The 23750-nt window shown below is 44.8% G+C and overlaps 1 protein-coding gene across 1 annotated transcript in view; it reads right to left on the bottom strand.

The window, feature by feature from the left end:
• SLC28A3 (solute carrier family 28 member 3) overlaps positions 1-9143 on the bottom strand; it is a 142440-nt gene extending 133297 nt beyond the window's left edge. The window contains exon 1 of the mRNA XM_056524232.1: positions 9020-9143. The gene's annotated coding sequence lies outside the window, so the exon portion shown is untranslated. The remainder of the gene's footprint in view (positions 1-9019) is intronic.
• Positions 9144-23750: the final 14607 nt, after the last annotated feature.

The following is a 23750-nucleotide window of genomic DNA, read 5'->3' on the forward strand; positions in this document are numbered from 1 at the left end:
TTTTACCCTTGTGGTTATTATTGTAGTGCTTTTAATATGTCACTATTGGGTTATGTCCACATCAATGTGGCCTCATTTGGAAATATAAATAAAGAAATTGTTACACTGGGTGCAAACAAGAAGGAGGGCTGTTACTTTTAGCTGCAATGATTTAAATAGGCTGTCTGAGACTATAAGGAATAAATGTGGCAGTAGAGACAATTTACTAAATAACAAACCATACAGTACTCACCAGTTAATGGGGGTATCTGATGAGAAAAGGCATCTCCTATCCACAGCATAAGGCATAAGTCTCTGATTGTGGGGTCGTCCAACTGCTGAGACCCCCCACAATCTCCTGAACGGGACCCGATTTAACTCAACTCACAAGCACAAGTGCATCTTCAAGGGGGGGGGGGGGGGGGCCAGAGTGCTAAGGAGAGAAGCAGATCACTGGTGAGTTGAGGGGCAAGAACCGGGCCCCGTTCAGGAGATTGCATGGAGTTTGAGTTGTCGGACCCCTCCTCCATGATCAGACACTTATCCTCTATCCTGTACATAGGAGATACATATTTTTCTCCAGATAATCCCTTTAAATCTCCTGCATTGATTCTCCAGTGGTCCTTGGTGGTCTTTATGTACTTTGAATATTCAGCATGTCAGCACTCCAAAATAACACTAGCATGTATGACACCACAACCATCTTGTGAATTGACAGGAAAAGTGCTTGTGCTAGTAACACATACTAGCAGAGCAAAGGAGCAGCTAAGGATTTAACAAGTGAGTATTGTTTGGTTTGTCAGCTGATCTTTCAGGGTATTGGGATTCCAATGTCCTAAGGCTAGGCCATAATTGAAAAAGGTCTGGAAAACCCTTTCTAATAATCTGAAATTATGGATAATCTGTATATGGTGTCAAAGCTGATACTCGCCACCACCACCTTTTTATTTTTCAATAAATAAAATTATTCTATCAAGATAAAGAATTTCATTTATGTATTTAGTTTTAGGACAATGTAGTTTTAATGTAATTAATTAATAAAGTGTGTACTGGGAGCTGCCATTACTGTAGCCTCTTTGTGGTGTGTCACTTCACAACACCTACACAGTTGCTTTATGGCAGGCACAGGGCATAAGAAAGTTAAGACTGAGAGTGTCTCATAGAAAAGCATGGGCTGCATACTGCACGTGTGCATAGCACAGGCTAGGTGAAATGAAGGGGGGAGCCAGCACCATTTTCTTGAAGTCCCTGAGGAGCAGTGACCTGTCAAGAGACATCTAGTCTGTTCTTTACCACTCTTCAGACACCAACAATGCATCTGGGTACTAATAACCTGCATGCATCGTATGTCTTAGGGGGGATTAAACTGTCAGAGTCACTGGTAGAGAAGGATCTGGGTGTACTTGTAGATCACAGACTACAGAATAGCATGCAATGTCAGGCTGCTGCTTCCAAAGCCGGCAGGATATTGTCATGTATAAAAAAAGGTATGGACTCAAGGGACAGGGACATAATACTCCCCCTTTATAAAGCATTGGTACGGCCTCACCTGGAATATGCTGTTCAGTTTTGGGCACCTGTCCATAAAAGGGACACTGCGGAGTTGGAAAGGGTGCAGAGACGCGCGACTAAACTAATATGGGGCATGGAACATCTTAGCTATGAGGAGCGATTAAAGGAGTTACAATTGTTTAGTCTTGAGAAGAGACGTTTAAGGGGGGATATGATAAACGTATATAAGTATATTAATGGCCCATACAAAAAATATGGAGAAAAACTGTTCCAGGTTAAACCCCCCCAAAGGATGAGGGGGCACTCCCTCCGTCTGAAGAAGAAAAAGTTAAGTCTCAAGGGGCGACACGCCTTCTTTACCGTGAGGACTGTGAATTTATGGAACGGTCTACCTCAGGAACTGGTCACAGCAGGAACAATTAACAGCTTTAAAACAGGATTAGATACATTCATGGAACAAAATAACATTAATGCTTATGAAGAAATATAAAATCCCATCCCTTCCCCAATATCGCGCCACACCCCTACCCCTTAATTCCCTGGTTGAACTTGATGGACATATGTCTTTTTTCGACCGTGCTAACTATGTAACTATGTAACTATGTAACAAAATAGTGACAGTGGAATTGAAAAATCTACAAAACTCCCTCCCCCCTTGCCTTTTGCACATAGACAGAGGAGGAAGGTAGATGGGCGAGGTCAAATTAGAAGCAGCCAGACAAGTTGCATGCTTTCACCATTTTCCTCATTTTAACTTCCTCTGCTGGTCAACAGTGGGAGATATGACAAGTTATTATTTAATTTTTCATATTTTTTTTACATTTCCAAAAATGTATAAAAAATGTGAAAAATTATTTAACCTCTAAAAAATTAATAATCACATTTGATGGCACATTCCCTTTTAGTGGCAAGTCTGACTTTCTGAGTCATATGTAGAGAATTTAAGGCTGCATTCACACCTAGTACTGGGCAGGAGAAAACAGCAGTAGTGTAAATCACGAGTGATAGGACATCTACTCTTGAGAGGTGCTACCTGAATGGCAAAAAATAAAAAAGAAATAAAAGAAATACAATTTGTCCTGCAAATTTTTTTAAAAACTGCTTAAAGGGGTATTCCAGGAAAAAACTTTTTTTTTTTTTAGATCAACTGGCTCCAGTAAGTTAACAGATTTGTAAATAACTTTTATTAAAAAATCTTAATCCTTCCAATAATTATCAGCTACTGAATTGGGTAGTTCTTATCTGTTTGGAAATAGTGCTCTCTGCTGGCATCTCTCCTTGTCTCAGGAACTGCACAGAGCAGAATATGTTTGCTATGAGAATTTGCTTCTACGCTGGACAGCTCCCGAGATACGTGTCATCAGAGAGCACTTAGACAGAAACGAACAACTCAACTTCAGCAGCTCATAAGCACTGAGAGGATTAAGATTTTTTTAATAGAAGTAATTTACAAATATGTTTAACTTTCTGGAGCCAGTTGATATTTAAAACATTTTTTTTCCCTGGATAACCCCTTTAAGTCCTAAGGGAGCTTTCACACACACACACACACACACACACACACACACACACACACTGCTGACTCACGACAGATTTGATATTAAATATTAAATTACCCATGAATTAGAAACCTTAAAAACCTCATTGGAAATCAAAAGGCAAAACTTATAAAATGTATATGTCATATCACATTAAATCTATTCATAACAGTGTGACAGAGTTGTATATAGAGCTGTTTTGTGTCTATTTTTTTTGCACAAAAATTTGCGCAAGTGTTTTTTTTCCATCTTTTTTTGTGCAAATTTTGATAGGATGTTTACCATAGAGCACTATCTACTGTAGAATCGAATTTACTAATTGCGTTATTTTTTTTTGCACACAAAAAATGCGCAAACAGCATTTTCTTGTGCAAATATACACCACCTCGGAGGACACGTACCAAAGGACTGCTACTCCCATCATGGACAGACTCTGCTCATGATGGGAGTTGTAGTCCAGGGGTTGAGGTGCAGATCGCAGCAGATCCTTATCCAGAGACCCGCTGCGATTCGCATTTATTAACTATACAAGCCGGCGGTATATGCGGCTTCACTGCGCTGCCCGCTGCTCCTGTATACACTGTCATAATTCATAATCCCCGCCACCGGAATACGGGAGCTCTGATTGGTCAATAGCTATCCACCAATCAGAGCTCCCCTCTCCCTGCGGGGATTATGAATTATAAGAACTGTATATAGGAGCCCGCGGCAGCACAGTGTAGCCGCATGTACCGCCGGCTTGTATAGTTAATAAATGCGGATTGCAGGAGAGTGATCTGCCCCTCTGCCCTTGGACTACTACTCCTATCATGGGACAGAGTCTGTCCCATGATGGGAGTAGTTGTAGTACCGCAGCGCTGAGGGATGGCACTTGCACATCCCCCGGCTGCAGGACTTTTAGGACTACTACTCCCATCATGGACAGACTCTGCCCATGATGGGAGTTATAGTCCAGGGGCTGAGGTGCAGATCGCAGCAGGTCATTCTGCTGAGACCCGCTGCGATACGCATTTATTAAGATAACAAACCGGCAGTACATGCGTCTATACTGCGCTGCCACCGGCTTCTATATACACCGCTCATAATTCATAATCCCCGCCGCTGGGAGACGGGAGCTCTGATTGGTCAATAGCTATCCACCAATCAGAGCTCCCCTCTCCCAGCGGGAATTATGAATCATAAGAACTGTACATAGGAGCCCGCGGCAGCGCAGTGTAGACGTATGTACTGCCGGCTTGTATGGTTAATAAATGCGGATCGCAACAGATCTCCAGAGAATGATCTGCTGCGATCCACATTTAAGTTAAAAAGCCGGCGGTACATGCGTCTACACTGCGCTGCCCCCAGCTTCTATATACACTGTAATAATTCATAATCGCCGCTGGGAGAGGGGAGCTCTGATTGGTTAATAGCTATCCACCAATCAGAGCTTCCGAGTTCCAGTGGCTGGGATTATGAATTATGTCAGTGTATATAGGAGCTCAGTGTAGCTGCATGTACCGCCAGCTTTTTAATTTAAATGCGGATTGCAGCAGATTATTCTCTGGAGATCTGTTGCAATCCGCATTTATTAACTATACAAGCCGGCCTTACATGCGTCTACATCGCGCTGCGCACCAGCTTGTATATACACTATAATAATTCATAATCCCCCCCGAAACACGGGAGCTCTGATTGGTGGATAGCTATTGACCAATCAGAGCTCCCCTCTCCCGGCGGCGGGGATTATGAGTTATTACAGTGTATATAGAAGCCGGCGGCAGCGCACTGTAGACGCATGTACCGCTGGCTTGTTAACTTAAATGCGGATCGCAGCGGGTCTCTGCAGAATTACCCGGTGCGATCTGCACCTAAGCCCCTGGACTATAACTCCCATCATGGACAGAGTCTGTCCATGGTGGGAATAGTAGTCTTAAAAGTCCCTCAGTCGGGGGATGTGCAAGTGCCATCCCTCAGCAGCGCTGCGGTACTACAACTACTCCCATCATAGGACAGACTCTGTCCCATGATAGGAGTAGTAGTCCAAGGGCAGAGGGACAGATCTCTTCACATTATGCGTTTTGCATAATGGGAACAGAGCCTTTCTGGCAGTGTGTTTCCAAATAGGGAGACTCCAGCTGTTGCTTAACTACAGCCCACCATGATGGGAGTTGTAATTTAGCAACAATTGAAGGCTCCCTGTTTAGGAACACACTGCATTATGTGCGCTCTTCCCAGGGGAGAGTAAAAAAAATTTACTAACCCATATTTCTTGTTTTTCTTTTCTTCTCATTTCAGATACGTGAAGTCGGAGGACTACCTCAGATTCGGTGGACCGCAACGATGACCAGCGGTTTTTTTTTTCAATAAAATGGTTAATGAAGGCTGTGGGAGGAAGTTTTTTTTTAATAAAACATTTTTTTAATGTGTCTTTTTTTTATAATTGAATTTTCAGGGGTTAGTAGTAGAAGCTGTCTTATAGACGGAATCCATTACTAAGCCAGTGCTTAGCGTTAGCCCCAAAATCAGCTAGCGCTAACCTCCAATTATTACCCTGGTACCCACCGCCACAGGTGTGCCGAGAAGAGTCGGTACCAACAGGCCTGGAGCATCAAAAATGGTGATCCTGGGCCTAGGCGGTAACAGGCTGGTGTTATTTAGGCTGGGGAGGGCCAGTAACAATGGTCCTCACCCACCCTGGTAACGTCAGGCTGTTGCTGTTCGGTTGGTATCTGGCTGATACTGAAAATACAGGGAACCCTCTGCATTTTTTTTATCATAAATAAATAAAAAAAGTGTGTTTCCCTCATTTTTTCAGTATCAGCCAGAAGCCAACCAAGCAGCAACAGCCTGACGTTACCAGGGTGCACAAGGACCATTGTTACTGGCCCTCCCCAGCCAAAATAACACTAGCCTGTTACTGCCTAGGCCCAGGAGTGCCATTTTTGACACTCCGGGCCTGTTGGTGCCAGCTCTTCCAGGAACCCCTGTGGAGGTAGGTACCGGGGTAATAATTGGGGGTTAGAGCTAGCGGTTTTGGGGGCTAATGCTAAGCCCCAGCTTAGTAATGGATTCTGTCTACAAGACGTCTTCCACTACTAAGCCTGAAAATTCAATAATAAAAAAACACAACACATTGAAAAAAAAAATGTATTTAAAAAAACACTCCCCCACAGCCCTCCTTAACCCTTTTATTGACATTAAAAAAAACGCTGTTCATCGTCACAATCCACAAAATCTGACATAGTCCTCCGCATTTACGTTTCAAAATTTCGAAGAAAAAAAAACAATAAAAAGTTTAGTACATTTTTTTGTTTCCACGCACCAGCAAAAACGCAAGAAAAAAATACAAGAAAAACTGACAAAATACAGGAAAAAGCTGGGACAGTTTTTCTGGCGTTTTTTATGATGGACAAAAAACCTCAATGAAATCCTGACCTCAAAGCAATAGAAAAAAGGGAGAGATTTATCAAAACCTGTGTAGAGCAAGAGTGGTGCAGTTGCCCATAGCAACCAATCAGATCGCTTCTTTCATTTTTCACAGGTCTCTTTAAAAATGAAAGAAGCAATCTGATTGGTTGCTATGGGCAACTGCACCACTCTTCCTCTACACAGGTTTTGATAAATCTCCCTCAAAATCCCTACGTCCACAGTTCCTGTGAGGTAGAGAAGGAGTGTAGGGTAGAGCGAGGGGGGCGCTTCTATATTTGCACAAGATTTATCAAAGGAGTGCACAGCCTTAGTAAATTCTGAGCAAGCGTGTACAATAGACAAGCAGTGTAAAGGGGTAGAACTGTGTCTACAGCAGACACATAATGATGAATCCCCCCCAATGTCATGAAACATCTGTTCTGTAATGGAACCAACCAAACCAAAGGACTCTTGATCATTAGCAGGAAATAAATGAAAAACCAAGATGTTTTGTTCTGTAAGTCAATTCTAACCATCATTTATAATTCATTCATCATGGTCCAGGAAACCTTAAAGGGGAACTCTGGAGGAAACAAGTGGAGAACTAAGGTTTTCAAATCAACTGGTGCCAGAAAGTTAAACAGATTTGTATAGTACTTCTATTTCAAAATATGAACCCTGCCAGTACTTATTAGCTGCTGTATGTTCCAGAGAAATTTGTGAAGTTCTTTCCAGTTTGACCACAGTGCTCTCTGCTGACACCTCTGTCCATGTCAGGAACTGTCCAGATTAGAAGCAAATCTCTATAACAAAGCTCTCCTGCTCTGGACAGTTCCTGACATGGACAGAGGTATCAGTAGAGAGCACTGTTGTCAGACTGGAAAGAACTTCACAAATTTATCTGTAGTATATCTGTACAGGGTGGGCCATTTATATGGATAAACCTAAATAAAATGGGAATGCTTGGTGATATTAACTTTCTGTTTGTGGCACATTAGTGTGAGGGGGGAAACTTTTCAAGATGGGTGGTGACCATGGCGGTCATTTTGAAGTCGACCATTTTGAATCCATCTATTGTTTTTTCAATAGGAAGAGGGTCATGTGACACATCAACTTATTGGGAATTTCACAAGAAAAAATGATGTGCTTGGTTTTAACGTAACTTTATTCTTTTATGAGTTATTTACAAGTTTCTGTCCACTTATAAAATGTGTTCAATGTGCTGCCCATTGTGTTGGATTAAAATCAAAACCGAATGACCAGGGAGTCAGGAGTTTATCTGGCGCAGAGAGGAACCATCAGGCAGCCAAGTAAAATCAATGGATTTATTAGATGCAACGCGTTTCGCTGCGCATGCGCAGCTTCATCAGGCATGACAAGGGAAGGCTGGTAGCAGATATATATATACCTCCAGGAATTAACCATTAGAGTACTTTTTGAAAGGGTTGTTACATAGAATTACATATCCACATATAAATGTGACAATGTATAAAAAATATATAAATAGATATAAATAAATATAAATAGGCAAACAAAAATCACAAAAATAATAATAAAACAACAATATAAAAGCTACATATACACTGGGTTATAGTGTGAGTGAACAGGAGTCCAACGAGGGGTCACTTACTTAAATATGTCCAGTATGTCCTGAGATATGTCCCTCAGAAGATCCTCTTCTGGATTTAGTGAATCCTGCACAAGGGGAGGGCCTTCGTCGGCTCAATTCACACATTCATTTTCTGTGACTCCACTTCAAAAGGATGTAGAGTCACAGACAACGAATATGTAAATTAAGCTGACAAAGCCCCGCCCCCTGGGCACAATACACTGAATTCTGCAGAGCACCTACTGGACATATTTAAGTAAGTGACCGCTCATTGGACTCCTGTTCACCAGTGTTTTGGGTTTAGTGTGGATGAACAGCCTGACAGTTTTCCTTTAATGCAGATAAAGGAAAGAAGGTGGAAAGGGGAAGTGGTCTACGCACTGCTGGAAAGTTAGGTGTAATCAGCATACATCTGAAGTCATCGGTAATGGAGAAGTACTTTAATTATGTTCAATAAAAAACAAAGGAAAGCTAGAATGCCACAATGGACGCACGCCGATCACAAAATGATGCAAAAATACAAGTTTATTGACACAAAATGCAAATATCCAAAAAAGACACTATAAAAACATTTAAAAAGGGCTGCAAATAGCCACACTACAACAGTGGGACCTGTGAAGGTCACCACAGGACATGGGTAAGACACATGAGGGCCCCCTCAAACCTGTATCAATGCTGTGGCCTGAACAATAGACAGATATACCAAAGTCATTCACACACCAACATACAATAACAGAATAAATGATAATAAATAAGGTGAGCAGTAAATGATGCAGTGCTGCAAGAAATAATGTATAGAACAAAGAATGTAATGATGTACAATATACAGAATCACCACAATATGCAGGCCACAGACGGAGGAAGAGGGTCAGGTAACCCGGTTAGCCCATGTCCACAGGAAAGGACCCCACGCTTTCCGTTACCAGATGTGACTTCCTCAGGGGTGTAGTGCTGAACTGGAAGCTAGTGTCTTAAATGATAATGCAAATACCTGTCAGATGTGGGACCCAGGCCGGGCGGGTGCAAAACTACGCATATGCCACTCTCAAGATGGCTGCTGGTCGAAGGCCAGCGTGTGATAGAACACCGGTCTTCAGCGCCGTAGCCGACTTCCGGTATGGCGGTCATGTGATCAATAGATAATATAGTAAAAGGTCCTATCTCCAGCGCTAGCATCATGCGCCGGAAATGTTGAAGGATCCAATCATGTGACCACACCGACGATGTCACCAGTGACGTAATGCCGGAATCAGCATTCATAGGCAGCGCTGCCAGGGCAAACCAGCAGCAGAGGCGCAATAAGACCGATACAGATGAAGCTGGTTGCAATCACATGATACGGCATTTCGGTCATGTGACCGGTGCATCACATATGATGCACTGCTAGTGCCGGAACTAGATGACAACCTAAAGAGGTCGGCGCAGGCATACTGGAAATGGGCAAACTAAGGGCAAGTGATCCAAATGGGACTGGCTCCAGTCATGTGATCGGGGATTCCGATCACATGACATGAAGACTTACAAAATGAAAATAAATCATAAATGAGTCCAAGGTGGTGTTGGAATGCATAGAAACAGCCTAATATAGTGATGTGAATAGAATAAAAAACAAGTATGTGTGAAAAAAAGAAAAAAAGGGAGAAAAGAAGAAAAAGAAAAGGAAAAAGGAAAATAAGAATAGTTATAACGAAATGAAAAACTAGTTAATAAAAATGTTTTAAAAAATTTAAAAAAATTGAAAGATATATATGTGTAATAATAATAGTAGTGAATAAAAATATTAGGATTGAAAAAAAAAAATACCAAATGAATAAGAACTATAAAGTATCAAATATAGATTTATTATCAATAATGAGAAAATCCCAATTACAATGAGGGTAAACAAATATATGAAAAAAGGGAGGAGGGAAGAACCACCTACCTAGACTCACATGGGAATAAATCCAGTAAATGTCCTACCTAACCAGTACCTAGAAAGCCCATGTGAGTGGAACGATAAAAGTTATAAATATAAAAATACGGCCGCACCCGCCCAGCTGAGGCACACATCCATCAAGGCATGAATGGGGGTAAATACAAATTCAAAAATTACCATGTATACATATGAGTGTCTATGCTTGTAACTGACTAAATAAATGGTATATAAATAATACATATTGGTATATAAATAAATGGTGTTCGCTCATGAAAACCCTGATAACCAACGGTGTGGACAATCCAGGAATCTGTCGTTAAATAGTCCACAAGACTGTAAAATAACAATGAAAACAGCATGAAGAGAAGGATGATGAATCTAATTGATAATCCAAGGTGAGTGGACAGCACTCCCCTGGATGAGTACCCGAGGATGGACCATTCCCCCGGACACCACATGCTGTAATATGGCAGGACAGAGGACAGACTCAAAAATGCATGTGTATATGTCTCTCCAACTAATCCACATGGAAAATCCAATCACATGAAGTAGCAAGGTCCAGTAAAGTCCAGTACCGATGGTCAATCCGGATACACTGGGATCCACCAATAATTCCAAAATATTAAAGTCCACGTGGAAAATAAAAAAACAATTGTCCAATAGACCTTAAAAGTCCACACAACGCGTTTCTGGGTGTAAACCCTTTCATCAGGCGTGATTTACACCGATGCTTTCGGTGTGGGAAGCCGCAGCAGCTCAACCTTAGTTCTGATGTGCCTCTGAAAGTGTTGTGCCTGAAATTGCACAACCTGTCCAGGTGAGCATGTTTTCTCCCTCCAAGATATTTCCATCTATGTTTGGTGATCCCGCACAAGGAAGCACGTTTTGTCTATTTCTCTTTCAGATTTCTTTTAATGGGCATCCTTTAACATATGTGATCTTACAATGAGCAGCAAAGTAGCTTGAAGGGTAAGGGTACAGCGCAAAAAAAAAGTATTTGTACACTTTAGCTTATTATCAATCACAAATAATTTAACACTTAACATTCAAGGTAGTAAGAATGAAGCAGGAGGGTTGGAAGCTCCAAATGGTGTGAAGAGAAGTGAAAAGGGGGTAGAATTACTATCCTTGCCCACCCAGACAATTGAAAGGCGTGTGTGTATGTGGTGGGTAGTGTTGCTCGCGAATATTCGCAATTCGAATATTATTCGCGAATATCGCATATTCGCGAATTCGCGAATTTCGCGAATATAGCGCTATATATTCGTAATTACGAATTTTCATTTTTTTTTTTTTTTTTTTTTCTTCACAGTACACATCACAGTGATCACCCCTCTCTGCTTCCAGCTTGTGTGGTGTAAAGAAGGCTCTAATACTACTGTGTGAGACTGCCGTGCGCAAATTCGCATATGCGAAAATTAGTGTATGCTAATTTTCGCATATGCGAATTATCGAGTATGCGAATTTCCTATATGCTAATTTTCACATATGTTAATTTTCGCATACGCGAAATTTCGCATATGCGAAAATAAAACGAGAATATAACGAATATGCGAATATTCGCGAATATATGACGAATATTCGTCCATATATTCGCGAATATTCGCGAATTCGAATATGGCCTATGCCGCTCAACACTAGTGGTGGGTGTGGGGGGATTACTACTGCTCAGTTCATGGCCATTTAGCCTTAAAGCATACACTAAGTCTGGGCTCTGTAATAAGAGACACTAGTCTCTAGTCGTCTTGGTGTCCAATATACTATTGTCTCTACATACATACATACATACATCCTCCTAAGTAAAACCAACAGTAAAGTAAGTATGTTTTATTATATAGAATAATAAATGGAGGGGAAAAGAGGAGCATAGATAAGTCAGTCCGACCTTTTTTCTTTCTTTCTTTTATTTATTTTTTTCCTACCGGTTTTAGGTGCACCCCCCTAGTTTTGACACCTGCATGTATGATATATTAACTTCTTTCTTTTATGCTTGGTTGTGTCTGGTCATGCTGAGAGTTGTAGTTTTGAAACAGCTGGAGGCACACTGTTAGGAAAACACTCATGGGTTGTATATATACATATATTTATGTGTATATGCTGTGATGATCCGTCTTGGGGATTAGCTCTGGGATCGTCCTGGACCACGCCACAGGATGCGTTTCTTCTCAATAAACCAGCAAACAAACGCTCATAATGCAAATCTGGCACCTTGCCAGTTTTATTAGACAGGTTGCAGGGAAAGAAATAAACAAAAAACCAGGAACAAAACAAAATCCTAGACCGTCTGGTCACTGACTAAACAGATCAGCTTGTCCTGACTAACAACCGCTGAGCTTCCCTCAGTCGGTTAAACATATGTCCCCTGCAACCTTCTACTCACAATTCATGTCACTCTCTTTGAGCCACTCATAGCTCGGGCTGTGTACTCCTCAGCAGGCTCTGTCTCTCCCCTACAGCCCACATGCTGTCTCCTAGGAAGAGCCCACATTAGACTGAGTCTCCATCTCATATACACTTCCCTTCCCTCCTGCCTCATTACTTAAGAAGCAGGTGAGAGCTTCTGCAGGGTGAGACAAGGAAATACACCCTTTCCTTGCCACACTGCCACAATATATTATATGTATATATAAGCCATGAGTGTTTTCCTAACATGGTGCCTCCAGCTGTTTGAAAACTACAACTCTCAGTATGACCAGACAGCTATTGGATATCCCTGTATGCTGGGAGTTGTAGTTGTGAAACAGCGCTAGGCGCCCTATTAGGAATTATATCATGGAATGTATATATAGTAGAATACACACACACACACACATATATATATATATATATATATATATATATACAATGATATATTTATGTTAATAGACTACTATACACACACATATATTGTTACGCCGAGCGCTCCGGGTCCCCGCTCCTCCCCGGAGCGCTCGCTTCACTCCCTCCGCTGCAGCGCTCCGGTCACGTCCTCTGACCCGGGGCGCTGCGATCCTGCTGCCAGCCGGGATGCGATTCGCGATGCGGGTAGCGCCCGCTCGCGATGCGCACCCCGGCTCCCCTACCTGACTCGCTCCCCGTCTGTTCTGTCCCGGCGCGCGCGGCCCCGCTCCCTAGGGCGCGCGCGCGCCGGGTCTCTGCGATTTAAAGGGCCACTGCGCCGCTGATTGGCGCAGTGGTTCCAATTAGGGTTTTCACCTGTGCACTTCCCTATATTACCTCACTTCCCTTGCACTCCCTTGCCGGATCTTGTTGCCTTAGTGCCAGTGAAAGCGTTCCTTGTGTGTTCCTTGCCTGTGTTTCCAGACCTTCTGCCGTTGCCCCTGACTACGATCCTTGCTGCCTGCCCCGACCTTCTGCTACGTCCGACCTTGCTTCTGCCTACTCCCTTGTACCGCGCCTATCTTCAGCAGCCAGAGAGGTGAGCCGTTGCTAGTGGATACGACCTGGTCACTACCGCCGCAGCAAGACCATCCCGCTTTGCGGCGGGCTCTGGTGAAAACCAGTAGTGGCTTAGAACCGGTCCACTAGCACGGTCCACGCCAATCCCTCTCTGGCACAGAGGGTCCACTACCTGCCAGCCGGCATCGTGACAGTAGATCCGGCCATGGATCCCGCTGAAGTTCCTCTGCCAGTTGTCGCTGACCTCACCACGGTGGTCGCCCAGCAGTCACAACAGATAGCGCAACAAGGCCAACAGCTGTCTCAACTGACCGTTATGCTACAACAGTTGCTACCACAGCTTCAGCAGTCATCTCCTCCGCCAGCTCCTGCACCTCCTCCGCAGCGAGTGGCCGCTCCTGGGATACGCTTATCCTTGCCGGATAAATTTGATGGACTCTAAGTTTTGCCGTGGCTTTCTTTCCCAATGTTCCCTGCATCTGGAGATGATGTCGGACCTGTTTCCCACTGAAAGGTCTAAGGTGGCTTTCGTAGTCAGTCTTCTGTCCGGAAAAGCCCTGTCATGGGCCACACCGCTCTGGGACCGCAATGACCCCGTCACTGCCTCTGTACACTCCTTCTTCTCGGAAATCCGAAGTGTCTTTGAGGAACCTGCCCGAGCCTCTTCTGCTGAGACTGCCCTGTTGAACCTGGTCCAGGGTAATTCTTCCGTTGGCGAGTATGCCGTACAATTCCGTACACTTGCTTCAGAATTGTCCTGGAATAATGAGGCCCTCTGCGCGACCTTCAAAAAAGGCCTATCCAGCAACATTAAAGATGTTCTGGCCGCACGAGAAATTCCTGCTAATCTACATGAACTTATTCACCTAGCCACTCGCATTGACATGCGTTTTTCTGAAAGGCGTCAGGAACTCCGCCAAGATATGGACTCTGTTCGCACGAGGCGTTTCGTCTCCTCGGCTCCTCTCTCCTCTGGTCCCCTGCAATCTGTTCCTGTGCCTCCCGCCGTGGAGGCTATGCAGGTCGACCGGTCTCGCCTGACACCTCAAGAGAGGACACGACGCCGTATGGAGAACCTCTGCCTGTACTGTGCTAGTACCGAACACTTCCTGAGGGATTGTCCTATCCGTCCTCCCCGCCTGGAAAGACGTACGCTGACTCCGCACAAAGGTGAGACAGTCCTTGATGTCTACTCTGCTTCTCCACGTCTTACTGTGCCTGTGCGGATGTCTGCCTCTGCCTTCTCCTTCTCTACAGTGGCCTTCTTGGACTCTGGATCTGCAGGAAATTTTATTTTGGCCTCTCTCGTCAACAGGTTCAACATCCCAGTGACCAGTCTCGCCAGACCCCTCTACATCAATTGTGTAAATAATGAAAGATTGGACTGTACCATACGTTTCCGCACGGAGCCCCTTCTTATGAGCATCGGATCTCATCATGAGAGGATTGAACTTTTGGTCCTCCCCAATTGCACCTCGGAGATTCTCCTTGGACTTCCCTGGCTTCAACTTCATTCCCCAACCCTGGATTGGTCCACTGGGGAGATCAAGAGTTGGGGGTCCTCTTGTTCCAAGAACTGTCTAAAACCGGTTCCCAGTAACCCTTGCCGTAACTCTGTGCTTCCTCCAGTAACCGGTCTCCCTAAGGCCTATATGGACTTCGCGGATGTTTTCTGCAAAAAACAAGCTGAGACTCTACCTCCTCACAGGCCTTATGATTGCCCTATCGACCTCCTCCCGGGTACTACTCCACCCCGGGGCAGAATTTATCCTCTCTCTGCCCCAGAGACTCTTGCCATGTCCGAATACGTCCAGGAGAATCTAAAAAAGGGCTTTATCCGTAAATCCTCCTCTCCTGCCGGAGCCGGATTTTTCTTTGTGTCCAAAAAAGATGGCTCCCTACGTCCTTGCATTGACTACCGCGGTCTTAATAAAATCACGGTTAAGAACCGCTACCCCTTACCCCTCATCTCTGAACTCTTTGATCGCCTCCAAGGTGCCCACATCTTCACTAAATTGGACTTAAGAGGCGCCTATAACCTCATCCGCATCAGAGAGGGGGACGAGTGGAAAACGGCATTTAACACCAGAGATGGACACTTTGAGTATCTGGTCATGCCCTTTGGACTGTGCAATGCCCCTGCCGTCTTCCAAGACTTTGTCAATGAAATTTTTCGTGATCTGTTATACTCCTGTGTTGTGGTATATCTGGACGATATCCTAATTTTTTCTGCCAATCTAGAAGAACACCGCCAGCATGTCCGTATGGTTCTTCAGAGACTTCGTGACAACCAACTCTATGCCAAAATTGAGAAATGTCTGTTTGAATGCCAATCTCTTCCTTTTCTAGGATATTTGGTCTCTGGCCAGGGACTACAGATGGATCCAGACAAACTCTCTGCCGTCTTAAATTGGCCACGCCCCTCCGGACTCCGTGCTATCCAACGCTTTTTGGGGTTCGCCAATTATTACAGGCAATTTATTCCACATTTTTCTACCATTGTGGCTCCTATCGTGGCTTTAACCAAGAAAAATGCTGATCCCAAGTCCTGGCCTCCTCAAGCAGAAGACTCCTTTAAACGACTCAAGTCTGCCTTTTCTTCGGCTCCCGTGCTCTCCAGACCTGACCCTTCCAAACCCTTCCTATTGGAGGTTGATGCCTCCTCAGTAGGAGCTGGAGCTGTTCTTCTACAAAAAAATCCTTCCGGGCATGCTGTCACTTGTGGTTTTTTCTCTAGGACCTTCTCTCCAGCGGAGAGGAACTACTCCATCGGGGATCGAGAGCTTCTAGCCATTAAATTAGCACTTGAGGAATGGAGGCATCTGCTGGAGGGATCAAGATTTCCTGTTATTATCTACACCGACCACAAGAACCTCTCCTACCTCCAGTCGGCCCAACGGCTGAATCCTCGCCAGGCCCGGTGGTCTCTGTTCTTTGCCCGATTTAATTTTGAGATTCACTTTCGTCCTGCCGATAAGAACATTAGGGCCGATGCTCTCTCTCGTTCCTCGGATGCCTCGGAAGTTGATCTCCCTCCGCAACACATCATTCCACCTGACTGCCTGATCTCCACTTCTCCTGCCTCCATCAGGCAGACTCCTCCAGGAAAGACCTTTGTTTCTCCACGCCAACGCCTCGGAATCCTCAAATGGGGTCACTCCTCCCATCTCGCAGGTCATGCGGGCATCAAGAAATCTGTGCAACTCATCTCCCGCTTCTATTGGTGGCCGACTCTGGAGACGGATGTTGGGGACTTTGTGCGAGCCTGCACTATCTGTGCCCGGGATAAGACTCCTCGCCAGAAGCCCGCTGGTTTTCTTCATCCTCTGCCTGTCCCCGAACAGCCTTGGTCTCTGATTGGTATGGATTTTATTACTGATTTACCCCCTTCCCGTGGCAACACCGTTATTTGGGTGGTCGTTGATCGATTCTCCAAAATGGCACATTTCATCCCTCTTCCTGGTCTTCCTTCTGCGCCTCAGTTGGCTAAACAATTTTTTGTACACATTTTTCGTCTTCACGGGTTGCCTACGCAGATTGTCTCGGATAGAGGGGTCCAATTCGTGTCTAAATTCTGGAGGGCTCTCTGTAAACAACTCAAGATTAAATTAAATTTTTCCTCTGCATATCATCCCCAGTCCAATGGACAAGTAGAAAGAATTAACCAGATCCTGGGTGATTATTTGCGACATTTTGTTTCCTCCCGCCAGGATGACTGGGCAGATCTCCTTCCATGGGCCGAATTTTCGTATAACTTCAGGGTCTCTGAATCTTCCTCCAAATCCCCATTTTTCGTGGTGTACGGCCGTCACCCTCTTCCCCCCCTCCCTACCCCCTTGCCCTCTGGTCTGCCCGCTGTGGATGAAATTTCTCGTGACCTTTCCATTATATGGAGAGAGACCCAAAATTCTCTCTTACAGGCTTCTTCACGCATGAAGAGGTTCGCGGATAAGAAAAGAAGAGCTCCCCCCGTTTTTTCCCCTGGAGACAAGGTATGGCTCTCCGCTAAATATGTCCGCTTCCGTGTCCCTAGCTACAAGTTGGGACCACGCTATCTTGGTCCTTTCAAAATTTTGTGTCAAATTAATCCTGTCTCTTATAAACTTCTTCTTCCTCCTTCTCTTCGTATCCCTAATGCCTTTCACGTCTCTCTTCTCAAACCACTCATCCTCAACCGTTTTTCTCCCAAATCTGTTCCTCCCACTCCTGTTTCCGGCTCCTCGGACGTCTTCTCGGTCAAGGAAATTTTGGCTGCCAAAAAGGTCAGAGGGAAAAATTTTTTTTTAGTAGACTGGGAGGGTTGTGGTCCTGAAGAGAGATCCTGGGAACCTGAGGACAACATCCTTGACAAAAGTCTGCTCCTCAGGTTCTCAGGCTCCAAGAAGAGGGGGAGACCCAAGGGGGGGGGGGTACTGTTACGCCGAGCGCTCCGGGTCCCCGCTCCTCCCCGGAGCGCTCGCTTCACTCCCTCCGCTGCAGCGCTCCGGTCACGTCCTCTGACCCGGGGCGCTGCGATCCTGCTGCCAGCCGGGATGCGATTCGCGATGCGGGTAGCGCCCGCTCGCGATGCGCACCCCGGCTCCCCTACCTGACTCGCTCCCCGTCTGTTCTGTCCCGGCGCGCGCGGCCCCGCTCCCTAGGGCGCGCGCGCGCCGGGTCTCTGCGATTTAAAGGGCCACTGCGCCGCTGATTGGCGCAGTGGTTCCAATTAGGGTTTTCACCTGTGCACTTCCCTATATTACCTCACTTCCCTTGCACTCCCTTGCCGGATCTTGTTGCCTTAGTGCCAGTGAAAGCGTTCCTTGTGTGTTCCTTGCCTGTGTTTCCAGACCTTCTGCCGTTGCCCCTGACTACGATCCTTGCTGCCTGCCCCGACCTTCTGCTACGTCCGACCTTGCTTCTGCCTACTCCCTTGTACCGCGCCTATCTTCAGCAGCCAGAGAGGTGAGCCGTTGCTAGTGGATACGACCTGGTCACTACCGCCGCAGCAAGACCATCCCGCTTTGCGGCGGGCTCTGGTGAAAACCAGTAGTGGCTTAGAACCGGTCCACTAGCACGGTCCACGCCAATCCCTCTCTGGCACAGAGGGTCCACTACCTGCCAGCCGGCATCGTGACATATATATTATTTTGTGTATATTTATATATATATATAAATATATATATATATATATATATATATATACACACACACCATGAGTGTTTTCCTAACAGTGTGCCTCCAGCTGTTTCAAAACTACAACTCTCAGCATGCCCATACAGCTGTTGGGTGTGTAGGTATGCCTGGAGCTGTAGTTTAGCAACAGCTGTAGGCTCACTGAGACTCACTCATGACTAATTATCAGTGTGCCCCCAGCTGCTGCAAAACTACAACTCCCAGCATGCCCATACAGCTGTTGGGTGTGCAGGCATGCTGGGAGTTGTAGTTTAGCAACAGCTGTAGGCACACTGTTTGATACTAAATAATGTGTAATCATCAGTGTGCCTCCAGCTGCTGCAAAACTACAACTCCCAGCATGCCCATACAGCTGTTGGCTATGCGGGCATGCTGGGAGTTGTAGTTTAGCAACAGCTGTAGGCACACTGATGATAAGTGGTCAATGCTTATAAAGCAGTGTGCCTACAGCTTTTATAAACTATAATTTACATATAGGGCCACGTTAGGGTGGGGGGGGGGGTCTATATTATTATAATTTTGTTTGTGGAAAAAATACAATCCATTTTATAAAAAATCTTGGTCCCGGGTTTCGGCAGGCATCTATTTCTATGCAGGCTACTCCTATACTCTTCCTCCCTGGGTAGCACATGTACTGCTAAACAGGGAGGAGGAGACCCCGGAGCAGCCTTCCCTGCGATTCGCTGATCACCTATGCACGCTCCCGACGGGAGCGCAGCATAGATGAAGTGAGGGCGGAAGTCAGCGCCCAGCAGGCGTCAGTGACGTCGCGCCTGCTGGGGAAGCCGGCTTCCAGGACAAGACTGTAGAGCAAGCAAGAAGACCAGAAGATGACTATGTAAGGCCAAAACATTTTTTTTAAAGGCAGGGAGGGGGTTAGGGATAGATTACCTATAGGTAGGGACAGAATAAAACAATATTGAGATGGTGGGAGCTACTCTTTAATGTGAAAAACAGGTTGGACCTTTAACTCATTCAAACCACAGACCAGACTCCTTAAACAAAGATAAGACTGCTATTAAGTTAGCTGTCATAGGGAACGCCATGCATTTTTTTTTTATTTATCTTTGAGAATAAAAGAAAACCATTGGGTTTTTGTATTTTCATTCTCAGCCAGATACCAACCAAGCAGCAACAGCCTGACATTACCAGAGTGGGCGAGGACCATTTTTATTGGCCCTCCCCAGCCTAAATAATGCTAGCCTGTAACTGCCTAGGCCCACAAGCACTATTTTTGAAGCTCCGGCCTGTTGGTACCAGCTCTTTCCGGGATCCTGGTACTGCTGTTGTACATTATTTCTGCCATGTGCTACTGAGCTGCATGTCAAGAGGAAATGTGGGCATATTTTCATTGGTGCACATTGCAATGGCAGATTTATCACCTGCACAGTCGACTTTCTTTAAAGTATCTTGGCTTAATAACCTTCAACAAAAAGTTTTTAAAGACAATTTTTCTTTTATTTCGGAATAGAAAGTTTTAATTTAACATACAATAAATGTATTCAATTGATATTTGAAATTAACAATTACCATGAATAAAATAAGTGGGCCCTCATTTCTAATATTTTGAATAAAAGTATATGGCCTGGCTAAAGGCCTCCAAACACTCATTTACTATTGCAAACCCGACATGAATGTCGGGTCGTGCGCCAGTTTCAGGCGCATTGTGCCTGAAATTCTGTCTGTGCCTGATTTTGCGCCTGAAATTGCGACTGAAATGAAAAAACCCCAATGAAACCCGAAAAAGGGGCATGGTTGTCGGGAAAAGGGGCGTGGTCACAGAAAAGGGGCGTGTTCCCGAGATTTTCACAAAATCCCAACATATTTACTAAGGTTTCCACAGAAAATGTGGTGGATTTGAGCTGAGGAAAACCCTACGGATCAGAGCATGTGTAAAAAAAAGCAAAATGTAGGGAAAAAGGAAAATGTAGGGAAACCTTAGTAAATACCGTGGAAAATAAATTGTAGGGAATTAAAACCCACAAAGAAACCTACAAAACACTCTTAGTAAATAAGGGCATGTGTGTGCGTGTATAGTGGGGGGGGGTTGCTTATAGTGATGAGTGGCATTGCCCCTATTCGAATTTGCGATATTTCGCGAATATATAGACGAATATTGGTCCTATATTCGCGAATTTTGCGTATTCGTTATATTCGCATATTTGTGTATTCGAGGATGAAAACAGTGAGGGGGTGGGCAACTTTACTATTGGTTGCTAGGGATGTTGTTGATAGCCTCTGACAAGTGTATTTGCATCATTCTAATTAGCCCACAAGTGAAAAGAAGGAAAATGCAAATATTCACATATGCAGATATGCACATATACGAATATTCACATACGCAGGAAAAAAGCGAATATATTCGCAATATTCGCGAATTTGCAAATTTGCGATATTAGCAATAAAAATTTGAAATGCAAATATTCACACAAAAAACAACGTTTTTGTAACATGTTTTCCAAAATAAATGTTTTAGTATGTGTTGACTATGTGATTCAATGAATCATAAATACAACATAAAAGCAATACACATCCATATTTTTTTTTTTTGCTAAGTATTTTTTGAGATGAGCGAATCGAAGCTGACGAACTCGAATTCGCAACGGATGCGAATATCGCCACGTTTCTATTGCGCAAATCGCTTCAATATACTCCATTTACTGCGGTGCAGGCTCCAGGGCATCTAAAATGACAGATCCACATGTCAGTACATGGGGCAGGGGATGCTGGGAAGGCAGGAAGGCAAGGCGGCAAGGGAAGTAGGCGGGAGGACCCTGAATCACATGCAGGATGCAGCCTATCAGCAGCCAGTCATCCCTGTGATGTCACAGCCCTATATAATCGGCAGCCATAATTCCGGCTCCTCACTTCATTACAATACACTGCAGAAGGATCATAGGACACAGAGCCTGTGTGTGTTACAGCAGAGAAAAGTACAGTCCAGCAGCGTTTAACATCCTCCTAGTCACATCAGCGTTCTCGTGGACGGAGAGCATTGTTTTTTTCACTGAAAAGGATTTTTACTGCAGCCATTAACCACCCAGTCTTTCTTCGGCATAGTATTACAGAGAGGGGCAGATAGCTGTGTGTTGCCTCATACATTTCAACAAGCTGCCTCAACTTCATAAACCTTAGCAGAGGAGGCAGGAATAATTTTTCTGCGCAATTTAGTGTCTTTGTTCCACAAAAAATCCTCTACTGGCTATACTAGTCTGTATACGGTATAATACCCAGCAGGCCATTACTTATAGTCTTAAATTTCAATGGTCTCCTCATGCTTCTGCCAACTCCAGGCTGTGCCATTCAGCCACTATATGGTCTCCTTATACTTCCAGCACCTCCACGCTGTGTCTTTCAGCCACTATATGGTCTCTTCTCATGCTTCAGCCACCTCCAGGCTCTGTCATTGTGCTGCCATGTGACATGTGACTCCTTGTTAAATTTGGTCCTTTGTACCCACACGCCGGGGCCCGCGACACCATAACTTGGGAGTTAAAATTTCAATTTCAAAATCCTACATTTCAACTTCAAAATCTTACATTTCTATTTCAAAATCTTAAATTTCAATGGTCTCCTCATGCTTCTGCCAAATCCAGGCTGTGCCATTCAGACACTATATGGTCTCCTCATGCTTCAGCCAACTCCAGGCTGTGTCATTCAGCCAATATTTGGTTTACTGATGCTGCTGTGCCTGGGCCCAAAAATTTTTATGGTAGCACTAGCTACCATAAATCTTCAATTACATTTCAAAATTCATCTTTTATTCTTAGGGATTGGGAAACCCTGGGGCCTACCCATGCTGCTTCCAGCTTCAGGCTGTGTCATTCAGCCACTATATGGTCTCCTCATGCTGCCAACATCACCAGGCTGTGTCATTCAGCCAATATATATTTTACTGATGCTGCTGGGCCTGGGCCTAAATATTTTTATGGTAACACTAGCTACCATAAATCTTCAATTTAAATAAAAAAAAATCATATTTTATTCATAGGGATTATGAAGCCCTGGGGCCTACTCATGCTGCTGCCAGCTCTAGTCTGTGTTATTCAGCAACAACATGGTTTAGTGATGCTGCTGGGCCTAGGACATTACCTATATATGTTTATGGTAGCAATAGGTACCATACATCTTCAATACAAATTTAAAAATAAATCTTTAATTTTAGTGATTGTGAGGCCCTATTGTCTCCTCCTTCTGCTAACTCCAGGCTGTGTCATTCAGCCACTATATGGTCTCTCCTCATGTTTCAGCCACCTCCAGGCTGTGCCATTCAGACACTATATGGTCTCCTCATGCTTCAGCCAACTCCAGGCTGTGCCATTCAGACACTATATGGTCTCCTCATGTTGCCAACACCTCCACGCTGTGTCATTTAGCCACTATATGGTCTCCTCATGGTTCAGCCACCTCCAAGCTGTGTCACTCAGCCACTATATGGCCTCCTCATGTTGCCAACACCTCCATGCTGTGTCATTTAGCCACTATATGGTCTCCTTTTGCTGCCAACACCTCCACGCTGTGTCATTCAGCCCCTATATGGTCTCCTCATGCTGCCAACACCTCCATGCTGTGTCATTCAGCAACTATATGGTCTCCTCATGCTGCCAACACCTCCACGCTGTGTCATTTAGCCACTATATGGTCTCCTCATGGTTCAGCCACCTCCACGCTGTGTCATTCAGCCACTATATGGTCTCCTCATGCTTCAGCCACCTCCAAGCTGTGACATTCAGCCACTATATGATCTCCTCATGCTGCCAAGACCTCCACACTGTGTCATTTAGCCACTATATGGTCTCCTCATGGTTCAGCCACCTCCAAGCTGTGTCATTCAGCCACTATATGGTCTTCGCATGCTGCCAACACCTCCACGCTGTGTCATGTAGCCACTATATGGTCTCCTCATGATGCCAACACCTCCACGCTCTGTCATTCAGCCACTATATGGTTTCTTCATGCTGCCAGCATCTCCACGCATTGTCATTCAGCCACTATATGGTCTCCTCATGCTGCCAACACCTCCACGCTGTGTCATTCAGTCACTATATGGTCTCCTCATGCTGCCAACACCTCCATGCTGTGTCATTCAGCCACTACATGGTCTCCTCATGCTTCCAACACCTCCACGCTGTGTCATTCAGTCACTAAATTGTCTCCTCATACTGATGCCACCACCAGGCTCTGTCATTATGCTGCACTGTGGCAGTGACTCTAAAAGCGATGCTGGTAATCT

This window comes from Hyla sarda, chromosome 1, assembly GCF_029499605.1.
Source record: "Hyla sarda isolate aHylSar1 chromosome 1, aHylSar1.hap1, whole genome shotgun sequence".
Lineage (NCBI taxonomy): Eukaryota > Metazoa > Chordata > Amphibia > Anura > Hylidae > Hyla > Hyla sarda.